Genomic DNA, 12,562 nt, shown 5'->3' on the forward strand with positions numbered 1-12,562 from the left:
CACAATACCACGAGGTCAACGTTGTGAAACGATTGCTTAGGTTTAAGAGACAAAACTACTCGGTTAAGGATAGCAAAAAGATCACGACTAACGGTGAAAGTCCAATGTTTGTGTAACCCATCCAGATCATCTCCCAACCCCCCTTTGTGGACTTTCTCACTCTTTATTCTCATTATTATATGACATAAATTTCAATAACAGTCACTCAAACTATACATCACTTGCACTGCTGAAATGCAAAAACGTCCACATTTAAAATAAATAAATAAATGAAAGGTCTACATTCAACATATCCATAAAATACCAATATTTGTTTCCTGGTGACTTGGTTGATATACAAACCGACAGAAAGTCTGAAGTTCCTCTCAGCTCTGGAGAATGTTTTTACTGTCTTTCAGCTCATTATTTTGGTTTAAAGGCCTTCTCATCAACCTTGTTTACAACAGCAGGTAACACGACCTGTCCAGCACTGACCGGCAGACTAGTCAGTCTTCAAGTCTGTCCAGTTAGTGACAAGCTAAGGAACATGGTGGAGCATCCGGAGAGATAACGGCCCAAAGAGCTGATGGAGATCAAAACAGAGCTCGAGGTCATACTATTTCAAACGTGTGAGCTGTTTTACTTGCAAGTGGCCAAACTGATTCATGCAACTTTAAAAATTCCCCAGATGTAAAGAAAAACTGAACAAAACAACAATTAGCGAATCACCACGGCACACACGATGGCCACTTATTAATCCAACCAACCATACTGCCTTGTTTACCTAAGTGTAATAATAGGCTACGGTTTGTTTTACTTTGATTCGCTTGAAAACGAATAGGTTTCATTTCAAAATGTCTTCAGGCCTCAGACGCTGTATTGAACACAATATTAGTCCTGCTAATGAAGCTATAGAAATGTAAACTATGATTTATCATATTTAACAGAATAACTTATAGCGACACAGACGAGGGTTGTGAACAAAAATATACTACTTAGTCTTGTGGCTGAATTGCATTGTGGTCTATTAAGGCTACTGTCTGTGCAAAAACTACATTGTAAATGAAAGCTGGATGAAAGCTCTCCCACACGATATATTTGTTGTTATTGTATCGCAAGAAGTCGCTGCAGTAGAACTGTACTGTATATTGTTCGTTCTGGTTTTTGTTCCTCGTGTTGTCTCACATTTCGTCAAACAACTCACTCAGACTCTAACGCGTTCATATCACTGTAATGCTGATTTATTTAAATTGCAATTGGAGGTAGGGTAATCACATTGCAATTTTATGCCTGGCATATTTGAAGATAATGACATTGTTACAAATAACATAACTATGTCATTTAAATGATAATTTTGTGTCATTGCGAATTTTTTCTCCGCACCCAGGAAGCCGGGACAAGCGAATGTGGGTCATTTGAATTCAAGGCATTTAAATGACAAAAGGATGCTCACACTGGGACGACGCAAACGGCTCTATTGAGTTTTGTCTCATTTAAGTCAAAAGTCTTTCATCAGCTTTCGACTTGATGAACGACGAAGCAGCTCGGGGCGGGCTCTACTGTATGCCGACGCGCCAACACTGTGACAAATGGCCGTGGGCCTGGTGACTACAAAGCACAGTAAACAGAGCCGGAGCTGCCGCCTCACACAGCCGATCTTTTTCCACAGGGCTTCCTCGCACATCATTCATCTCCTTCGTGACTTGATGAAACTGTAGAGAACGCACAATAAGGATGGCGTATTAATTCATACTGTACGCCGGAGGACACAGTTGTTGTGGGTTTTTCTTTGCGTCATCTCTGAATTACGGCCCTCCTGCACAGCAGTTTTCCTGCCTTAGATCAATATGGAGGCGTTCATATTATGTAATGTTGTAGGTTGTAATCAAGTAAACAGTTATGAGGAGCCATTCATTAAGAATTCTGCACAACTTTGGATGTGTTTTAGCTGTTTCTGGCATTTTGATGATGATTTTCATGTCATTCCTGCCTTTTATTTGAATTTACACCTGAGACAGATTTTATTTTGTCATTATTAAACATCAAGCTAAAAGGTTTTCAACCAAAGACTCAAAAAGAAAAGAATGGGATGCAAGCACACAGTCCAAAAATACAAAAATCCATCTGTCAACTTGCTCCTCTAATTCAGCTCTGTCTTTAGTTCTCAGCACAGGGGAGTAAAATGCAGACATTTCATTCAACTTGTGGGCTGAGTCTTTTAACCTTTGTCCGCAACAACCATCCATCTCAGCCGATTGAGAATAAGATTCTGAGAGCAGAGATTCTTCAGGGAGTCTTCTGTTGTTCGTCATTTTAGAGAAAACATTCTGCCGATATTCAAAACAGACCACTGCTGTATTTTACTGTGAAGCTTGATACATATTTTACATTAAATTAAATGTCTCCAGTCAATTCAAAGGAGGAATTTGACCTGTCCCCTCTCCTGTAACAACCTGAACATTACATTTTTCTCATACTGTGGGTTAGTCTGTATGATCCACATGGGTTCAGACCAACTCGATCTTATTCCAAACTTACATACTGACACTTATTGGTCAAGACCCCTTGGCGTCACTTTTTAACAACCTGGGCAGCCCTATGTGTCTGATTATGAAGCATCACTACAGTCGCAGTTATAAGCACATGGTAAACATTGTGAATTCATACAAAGCTACTTGGTTAGGTTTAGGAAAAGATCATGGTTTGGGTTAAAATAAGTAAGTTTGTTGCACATATCAAGTCTACGTGAATTAAAATGTCAATGTAAACAAACCAACGGTAACTTTTGTTTTCACAAGGGACACTTGAGGCCATCCACCCCGACCTCCTCCCTATGTTGTCTCTTCCGGAGAGCTTGAGACTCCTCTGGTTGCAAAAAGAAGTCTGGGTTGTATAGAATTGTATGAGAAAACGACTCTACTTCTCACTTGATTTATTAACTCAGTAAACATGAGTTTATGGTGTCAATTGCTAGTTTTAAGTCTTCTTCAATACAGCATGATGTTCATTTAGTGAATTATGGTCCATTTAGAGTCAAATAGACCATAAAGCAGGGTATGATTTAGGGCGTGGCTACCTTCTGAGTGACATGTTTTCAGTTCATTAAAGTTAGTTGGAATCTTTATTTTTATTTACAAATGTGTCACTCTGTTTTGTCGCCTCTTGCCAAAAACCAAGCTGGCGACAGTGGTAATCCAAATTGGCAACGGCCAATGGCGAACTTGAGGCTTCAAAACATCAGTCCACAAACCAATGGGTGACGCCATGGTACCTCTACTTCTTATATACAGTCAATGGGTGCGTCTCTAACAGACGATAAAGGGCGTCGTGTGCGATGGTATCAGACACAGAGGGCGGTGACAAAGCATCTGTAGTATATTTGACTCCATGGAAATAAGGCCGGGCTGCAACTGTGTCTCTGTTGCATTTTCAATAAGTTATTCTGAAGACACATCTTACTCATTTTTGGACAGATTTGCTTAGATTTTTGGTGAAAGGTTAAAAAGACTAAACCATGAAACTGAAGGGGTGTTGCTCACTGAATTAAAGAAGCAAACTGACAGATTTGTGTTTATTATTTCTTATCATTGCCAGACCATATATGGGTAGTGCAGCCATTATTGTGGCACCACTTTATGACTCAGAAAATAAGGTGGATGCCAACATATTTGTCCTCTAATAGTGTACTCCCTTGTACTTGTTTGTTCCTGAAAGCAGTCCGACAAACTTTGACAAACACACTTTATAAATAAATTTGCCCTGACCGCAACCATTGTTGCTAAGCAACCCTTCTCCGAAGACTTCCACCGTAGTGTGTCTTGCCCAAAAGAGACAAACAGACCGACAGGAGTTTGACTGAAACAAACCACGTAATATAAAAACAAACATGGAGATGTGTGGAAGTGTCGTGTTGTCTCTCCGCCACAGCCGCTCTCCAAATGAAACGCTTGCCAGGAGGCTTAAGTCAACTCAGCTGGCGCCACAGATGCTGTCCATTCCCTTCAACGCGGTCGCCAACGCAGGGAGCACCAAACCTCTCCGAGAAGCCAATTTCAAAATGGAGAGCCGTGATTCCAGCTCAGGCTCCGGCTCGCTGGGAGAGATGCCCCTCCATTTCACTTTCATTTCAGTCTCTCCGTAACTTTTAGAGCAGACCGTGTTGTGTTTGACATACAAAACACATCAATTCTTATGACAGGTGGAATATCTCTGCGAGAGTGACACATAATTAGAAGCATAATTGCCTCAAGATGAGGCATAAATCAAAACAATAATTTTTAAAAACGCCTATTAAACGGGTGTATTCACTAGATAATCACTGCCTGCAGGTTGAATGAAATGAGGTTAATTAAAAGGCCATTGGAGAATGGAAATATAAAAATATAACTGAACAACATGATGTGTTGTTCAAGTTGGGCATAATGGAAATTTGACTAACTTTGGATTCTGAAATGTGGTGGGAGGTTAATTCTGTTGTTGGATTTGATTGATCCACAGCTTTAAAAGGAAAGACACAAAAATTATACATATAATAGAAAGCTAACTTTCTGGCTGGCCACGAGTGAGTGACTGTCCTTACCTTTTTAAACAGGTCTTTAGTCATAAAAAAGGACTGACATGGGCATTTTTGCTGATCTAGTGCTCCATCAGTAGGACAAAGATACACTAAAGCGTGGTCCTTACATTATGGTTAAGGTCTGGTAAGGTTCTAAAAGATGGAAAAGGCCATGGTTCAGGTTATGAATAGATTACCTTCACAATTAAAGGAAACCACGCCAAGCTTTAACCTAGCCATGAACTGAACTGAACCCGTTTGTAAGGGGTGAGATATAAACCATGTTCCCCAGTGTCATGTTGTGTGGACTCAACCCTCTACAGGGACTGCCCATTGTTCCCACAATTCCACAACCTCAATAGTCCAAAAAATGTCCCATTGGACCCATTTGTCCACCAGCGTTATCCCAAAAACAAACGGCCATTGTCTCTGATTGGATAATACTTCTTGACTTTGTTGGTTGGGTCGGTTAGTTCTCGGCATGAGGAGTGAGTCTGGTTAGGGTAACTAGGTAAACCAATCGGAGGTAAAGTAGGGCGGGTCATGCCTTTGCCATAGTAGGAAAAAGGAAGGACTGCAAGGAAGTCATTATGCATAATAATTAGCCATGTGCTTCTGTTTGTTGTAGGAATCAGAGCTTTTGTGTTTTCGAAGAACACGGATTGCGATGTTTTATTCAAAAAGTTTTTAATGTTTCAGATGCTGTCTGTCTTCAGAAACAGCAGCTGTCAGTTCTTTGTCTGCACAGAGCATTTGTTTTCATCTCTTTACCTCCACAAGTTAATGAGTAGTTGCTGCTCTGTGCACAAAAAAGGACAAAGAGATTCTGTATTTACATGAGAGAAGCATGACAACCTGTTTAGATTCTGCATAAACGCGCCTGTAGATGTGCAGATAACATGGCCTCACACTCACTACTAGTCACTGTGGCCCTTTTTTCCATTTAGACCATTTGAAGTTTTTTTGTTTCATCATTTAAAGTGAAGAAATACCAGACCGTAAGTCCCAGTATCCCCAACAATAACTGCTGCACCTCACAGTTTATCCAGCGCCATCGCTCAGTTCTAATTTAGGAAGTAGTGTGCCACATATAGCGAGGCGGAAAGTCAGGGCGGTGAATAGGTGTGTTGCAAGTTTCATCCAAGAGACCAAAGCTAGCATCCTATAACACAACAGTGCCGACAGGAGGAAAACCAACCCACGGCGTCATGTTATAAATACAATTATTATAAATGCGACACATGTTGCTACTACTGGCTACTAAATAAGCAGTAAAACAAAGAGGTCTTAATCTAGAGGCCCTCAGGCCATCGTTTCCCCATGAGATCACAACCTGCTGGGCAGAATTGCATAGTGAAAGCGGGACTTTTAGGGAACCAATTTGAATTGATGGTGTCATTATTCATTATTGCGCAAGTTTAAGCAAAAAGACTTCTCGATTGCTGCTTTAATATATAACTAGGGCATGAATTTATTGTGAATAGCTCTGCGAGGGACCATCAATGGTAGCCTACAAAATACACTATTCCTGAGGACAAAAAGACTAAATAAACAATGCTTTGGAGAGAGCACGTCTATTTTTTCCAGAACAAGAGCGTTCAGCCTCCCCACAGTGTCATTTTTCTTATCTCCTGCACCTTGAAGGCTGCCACAGAGGAGAAGTCTGCAGCGCTGAGCTCCAGGAAGGCTTCAGTGGTCTCCAGAGGAAAAAGTCTTCGTTTAGTATTGAACAGTCCAGTAACCATGTCTTTGAGCTCTGTCTGAGGGCACTGCCTCCTCTCTGAAACTTCCAATTGCAAGTTTTCTTATGGGAAGGGGGGGGGGGGGGGGATGCATTGCATTTTCTCAGTATCTCTGCGGATATCAATGCTTTTTTCTTGACAGTGTCTGGGCTTTGAATTGCTCGCCCACAAATGTCACAAAATTGAAATTCTCGAGGATCTGTTGACAGTCGATTCGAAATAGAGAGAGAAAAAATGAAGAGGAGAAAGATTCGTCAGGGCTGTTTAGTGTTTTTATGCAGCCGACACTGGGGAAATGGGAAACGCCTTATTTGCTGCGGGGTGGGATTTTGCTTTTGCTGACAATTTTCACAGTTTGGAGTTGTGCACATCTAAGTAAAGCCTTAAACACTTGATGAAAGCAGAAAAAAAGCAATTGCCACTGTCATCTGCAAAATGGGATTTGTGATATATAGGCAGCTCTTTCTTATCCGCCGTCTCTGACCTGCAGGACACGTCTGGAAACACATCCGGTTTTAATCGCAGCATGAACTCCACATACACATGTTTGTATCCTGTAAGAGCTCTGTTTCCCCTGATCGTGTCTGACAGTTTCTATCGAGAGTGGACGTGTAATGCAGCTTTTAGACTTCTGTTGTGTCTTGTGAGAAGCCCCAGAGGCTCCCTGCATTTTAGCGTGTCATCTCAAATCCTCTTGGAAATGGCAGAGGGTAAAGGACAAAAGAGAGAGGATCAAAGACATTTAGCCTGTATTGACACTGTCCATTCTACGTGCACTTTCTTCAGCACGTGCATGAAATATTTTTTTTTAACTTTTCTTCATAAGAAAGGACACAGAATACCACACATTGCCAGGTCTTTGGAAGAACCCATTTCTTGTCACGTGTTGTATGGAAGATACCGAGAAACGACCTACGTTTTTTATTATTTGTTACTTAAAGAATATTTATACATTCTCGTTGGACATTTCACTTCCTCTGCACCACAGGGTTTTTTTTCCAGGAAAGACGTCAGACGTTATGCCAACAAATGTAAAACCTTTGGTGCTTGATCCCTGCTGTGATCTGTCATCCAGCAGTGAAACAGAGCAAAAAAAAGAAAAAAGCCACAGCTTGATTAACCAAGAACAGCTTGGCCCCTGAGCTTTGAGACCTTGTATTCAGTGTGCAGTCAACTAGAACATCACTGACCTTGACCCTTTTCGGCAAAATGTTACTCATCACTCATGGTGCCAGTCGCAAATGTTTCTTGATGGAGTCCCTGGTGGTCAGAGGGGTCTCTGCTGCTGAGTCACTCCATGCGGATTGTCAAATACTGGTGTATGATGTTATTTTTCCTTTTATTGGAGTAGTTGTAGGAGAAGTCCAGATAGGAAACGGGATGCTGGATATTAAAGATTACTCCTGAAATTCATTTTAAGCTATTAATTTAAAGCATTTAAAGCATAATTTATTATCTACTCATTTTTGCGACAAGAACAGTCTCATTGTGTTGGTGGTGGGGGAGCTTGGATTGTGGATTATGGGTTTAATGAAGCACAAAAGCAGGTTATATGTTAGGTTTTATCGTTTTATAATGTCTCTACTGTATATGATGTTGACTCCTCTGCCCCCGCAGTGGATGACTTGTACTTTCCAGTTGTATTCACTCGATGCATTGGGCTGGGGGTTTGCTTTAGTTGGTGTTGTCTTCAAAGCTTAGTTGGGCTTCATTACTCTAAATGTTGGCCCATGGCCCAGAACCTCTGGCAGGTAAAGATTATTTTAAAAAGTATTGAACACAGACTATTAAAATGTTTAACCAGAGATTGTTTATGACCACAGATATCCACACAGTGTGCCGGCATCGTTTGTCAGGTGTTGATTTCTTCGGTTCCCCTACTCTGATTGCCTTGTGCAATAAGCAGAGCCAGAGAGACGCTCGGAGCCCAGAAGAGTCTTGACATCTAGTGTCTGTAATCAGTAAAATGTGTCTTATTAACTGATATCATTCATTTGTTTGATGGCTTTTTTTTCATGTTCAGGGCTTTTCCCTTTGCCTAAAAGAGGAGCAAACATCGCATTTCGCATGATGCTTCATTCGCTTTGTGCTCGATAAAGTGCTGCAGGGATGACATATGTTTGTAGGCCAACCACGAAAGTATTACACTGGTTCCACAAAAAGCCAATGAAACTTCTCCATTGGATTATTGCATGAAATAAGCTCTGTGGCAAAAAGAACGTTCCTAATTATTCTTTTTGAAATTAACACCACTTTTATGATTTTCGAAGCGTGAATGCAAATGCTTGAAGTAAAGTGTTCCCGTGACTTCACTTCACCGCCACTGAGATAAAGGCAAACTAGCATTCAGCGTGATGACGTTTCAAAGTCTTACTCAGCCAAATGTAAGCAACCGCCTTTTTTAAGGGATATTTACTGACGTATTTTACGTCGTAGAACAGAGACCTTTTTCCAGGCATTTAACCAAACTTTCATTCAAAAAACCCAGTGACCTTGAGACGAGGGAATCGAGAGTGAAAACAAATAAAAGCTAAACTTATTTCTGTGTTTTAAGAAGCACTATATTGTCATCAAATGTGCCTTTAAATAGTCAGGTGCTGGTTAGCAGAGAATCCAACAGTGTCCCATTCCCCAAAACAATTGCACTTCAAAAAGTCATAATAGCCACTATAATTCTACAGTACAACAATAGATATAAATATTGCATTTGAGATGATGAGATACAATTAATATCTGAGTACAACAGAGAATGAGTAGTTCCAGAATGCATACATTTCCATAAGACACCATAAATACCATCAACTCACGTTGATTCTTTGGTATGATTGTTCAATGAGAATGTATAGCCTTGCTGAGATGATTTGGAGCATCTTCCAACTCGACCGTAAAAACGACTGTATTCGGTTTTTCTGAAATTAAGTTTATTTTCTTCCTTTTGCTTGAGAATTTGCTCCTGACTTTTTGGTCAGCCTTTAACATTGTTAAAGACTGTGTTTAGGACAGTGGTGGCCAAACATGTTTTTGGGCGATGGTCTCCATTGTCGAAAACAGACAGCAGGGGAAGGACCTAAACGCAGAGATGAACGGATGAGGAGACGGGAGGAACAATGCAATGATTTATTGTAGGTGGCTTACAGGATTAGAGTCCAAACGACAGGCAAGAAACAGAAGGAAAGGTCAAACAGGTAACAACAAACAAAAGATGAAGACGAACAGACAAAGAGCAAAGGCACTGGGCTAGTATAGAGACGGAGGGGAGTGAGAAGAGGTGACAGCTGACAGTCTGATATCAAGTGCTGTTGGTATTTGGATGGTAACCATTTCTTGCAAAAATCTCTAAAGTAAAATGACAAAGTAATTCAGTTACTCTTAACACATCTTTACTTCCTCAACACGCACAGTGTCTGCAAACTGTTCAACTGCTGACAGTGAGTTCAGTTGTAATTTTCTCCTGATTTAAAACAAAATAAATTGTTATGATTTTGAAATGGTCGTCAACATTCACAAATTATTCCGTACGACTTACACCATTTAACCCTCATCCTCATCCATCAAGACTGAGTGAACAGAATTAACTCCAAGAAACAACAGTCATAGCAAACTGTTAACGTCTTTCTTCTCAAAACATTAGTTATGTAATCAATGTCAGAGGTAAAAAAAAAAAAGCAATTCTTTATTATTTTGCATATTGTGTGAAACAAAAGCAGTCAGAGCCCACGAGTAAATGTGTGTCTGCATCCGTGTCTGTGTGAGAGTGCCCCTACCCCACTGATAGAGTGTTACCCTTTGAATTATGAGCCATGGTAAACATGTTATCTATCTGTTCTATTTTGCTGCAATTGGATCCCAATACATTAAAATAATTATCTAAAAAGCACAAATTAAAACAGGAAAAAAACAATGATATGAAGTCATTAGGAACTAATTGATTTATTAAATCATGAAAAATTGGAACGATAGAATGAAGCTCCCGTGAGAGTTGACAAAAACGTTGACCTCTGGGGTTTGTGGGAACACGGGTTGGTAGGATGAAGGTGATGAATAGTTTACTTGCATTGTGTCTAGTGTTCTAATTTCTTTCCACACCATATAGGTGGTGAAAAAAATGTATGCGTTCGTTCAGGGATGCATGAAGCTGGTGGTGGGTGTAGTTTTTTTATGAATTTCCTTCGGGATTTACAAAATTCTATCTTATCTTATCTAACCTGGCCGGAAAAACACACAAAGGCAAGAAGTGAAGTGATCCGCAATGAGAGCAGGGTAGCAGAATAAAAAACGCAAAACAAGAATGAAAGACACGAAACAGAGGAGAAAAAACATGACCTCAAAGAGCAGTACGGACTATGACTATTTTTATGGCTATAACAATGTCTTGAAATTGATTGGCTAACATGTAAGATTATGAGTCAAAAAAATGTCGTTCAATCTTTGATATTTGTGTTCACAGTGTCATCAAGTTGGCATCAGATCATCCAGCTGTGACGGTAATCGATTGCGTAATCGACCGCAACCAATTTCACACACGCCACATGAGTGTTTCATTTCCATTTCATTTCTTTCAGGGATTCGTGTTATTGAAGCTGTCAAATCCACGTTTTCACCGGTTGTGGCAACACTTAAACCAACTGGAACACGGTTTTGGAATTGCTAAAAAAGCTTGCGAAGTGTGTTCAGGGACGTGCTGTCAAAACACAACACTTGCCATCACATCATGTACACTGAACGTTGGCACATGGCTTTCAGAAAACCCATTAGAAGAGGCAGTATATGGAAATTATGTGCTGAAGGTTGCGAACACATTGAATGCAATTGATTTAATCATGAAAGGGGGTACCATGATCCCTTGTTAGTACACAAGAACTGATTGTGATTTGATGTATAAAAAGAAGAGAGATGCCTGAGGGTCTTGCTCATGCTGATGTTGTTTTCCTTAAACGTGTTAGCGAGTTTGGAACTGTTGGTGAACCCTTGATATTAGAGGAGCCTGTTCTTTAGAGGTGAAAGACGTTACTGCTCCTCTATTTTTGAGATGCAAGAGGGAAATCAAAATTTAAAAAAGAAGCTGAAGAGTACTTGGTTGAAATGAACTATTACCAAATGTCATTATCATCGATTAAATAATCTATATTCTTTGGAAAATTAAAAAAGAACGTCACAGCAATTCTGAATAAAATGGTTCAACAGCAACACCTGCAAGACAGGCAAGAAAGTGGAGGGAGAGGGAGAGGGAGCGAGACCGTTTATATCTATTTAATGTACATCATTTTCTTCATGCTAATCTTTTGTCGGCCAAAACAGAGGATGTCCTCCCTAACCAATCAACAACCAGAATAAACAATATTGACATTTCACTAGCGCAATGATGATTTCCATGCACTTGGTTAATATAAGGGAATATTAGAAGATAAATTAAAACCTTTTAAACAGAAAAATACACTTACTATTTAGGCATTTTCAACAGGGTCTAGTTTTCCTTTTATCAGATTTATATTTCCCTATTTTTTAATCCAGCAGTAAGCGAGCTACTCGCGTTAGCCAACACACCAGTTAACTTGTTATAGCAGCTTTGAGGGGCTTTAAACTAACAGTGTAATCTGGATTAGGGGCTTCTGCACTCCGCTTACCCAGGACTGAATACAAGCACGGGAGACAGACTTCTCCGCGGCATTAGAGGACGTTTCCAATTGAATGTACTGGATGCTGCGTCACACCTCGGTGGACTGACTGGCTTCTAGTGACGCATAATACACACGCAAGGTTCATTCCCATCCAGAACCCACAGTGATTGTTTTTAGGAAGCTCCTGTTAGTCATTGTTTTACTGCTTAATAAGAAAATAGAGATAACCCTACTTGGCTTCTCACTACATCACCAAAATAATAATAGAGCCATACCTACTCTATTTCAAAGAGATGTATCTCTATTTCATAAGTCGTGGCATATTGGCAGAAGGTCTGGATGCTTCCTCATAAATACCGAATCGTAAACAAGGCTTAGGAAGTGTCCTTCAACATTATCAATATACATTACCCTGCCAATCTCTACATGCAGAAACTATAAATACAAACTGCGCTCTCTCTGATAAATATTCAGAAATAGTTTTATATTTATTTTGGCACTGTATTCACACCAAGACATTTTGGCATGGGTCTTAATGAGACTTCTACTATTATAAGAACATGTGGTGTTTGTGAAGAAACCAATTTTTCTCATAAGCAATTTGGCAATGGTGCTGGCAAAATCTTTTAATCATAAATATAAATCTAACAATAAAACTCCCATTGTTT

Source organism: Anarrhichthys ocellatus, unplaced genomic scaffold (assembly GCF_004355925.1).
Source record: "Anarrhichthys ocellatus isolate YVR2014 unplaced genomic scaffold, GSC_Weel_1.0 scaffold1, whole genome shotgun sequence".
NCBI classification, from domain to species: Eukaryota; Metazoa; Chordata; class Actinopteri; order Perciformes; family Anarhichadidae; genus Anarrhichthys; species Anarrhichthys ocellatus.